This window comes from Nannobrachium achirus, assembly GCF_963921795.1.
Source record: "Nannobrachium achirus genome assembly, chromosome: 19".
NCBI lineage: Eukaryota > Metazoa > Chordata > Actinopteri > Myctophiformes > Myctophidae > Nannobrachium > Nannobrachium achirus.
The window spans coordinates 20,656,693-20,657,565 of NC_137826.1; positions in this window are offsets into that span (position 1 = coordinate 20,656,693).

Below are 873 nucleotides of genomic sequence, written 5' to 3' on the forward strand. Positions count from 1 at the left end.
AAGGAGAGAGAGAAAGGAGATAAAAGAGTGTAAGAGGAGGAAGGGGAAGGTTTGTGTAGAGTCCCCGGACAGCCTTTGCTCGTGTGCTTTGTGTGTGCTGTGTGTGCTGTGTGTGCTGTGTGTGTGTGTGTGTGTGTGTGTGTGTGTGTGTGTGTGTGTGTGTGTGTGTGTGTGTGTGTGTGTGTGTGTGTGTGTGCGCGTGTGTGTGTGTGCGTGTGTGTGTGTGTGTGTGTGTGTGTGTGTGTGTGTGTGTGTGTGTGCGTGTGCGCGTGTGATGTTGATGTTGATGTAACCTGTTTGCAAGTGCATTTTTGAGTATGTGCTTTTTCAGAGCCCAGTAAGCTGATGAGGAATGCCTATTTGTGCAGTGTGTGCAAATGAAGTGCACTCTGAGGGCTCTGGTTAACCACATAGCCTCCATGGGCCTACATGGTGGCTATGTCTGAAGGCCCTGGTTAGCCACATAGGTCATGTCCTGTATGTTCGAGTGTCTATATGCTAGACATTAATCTTATCTGCTCCTGAATGTACTTTGAACATTGATTTCATCCATGGAGCCAGCCTCTCTCTCTCTCTCTCTCTCTCTCTCTCTCTCTCTCTCTCTCTCTCTCTCCAAGTTCCTGGCAGAATTGATCTCTCTCTTTAAACCGAGTTCTTGGCAGAATTGCAAACATTTGTTCATGTACGTTTTAGCAACCTTTTTGTCTGTTTTGCACCCTGTCCGTCTGTGTGTCCGTCCGTCCGTCCGTCCGTGTGTCCGTCCGTCCGTCCCTCCGTCTGTTACCTGCTAGTCTCTGGTACCGTTGCGGCCAATCTGTGCACACACACACTCCCTGGATGCCAACTCAAAACCTTTGCCACACATTTTTCACA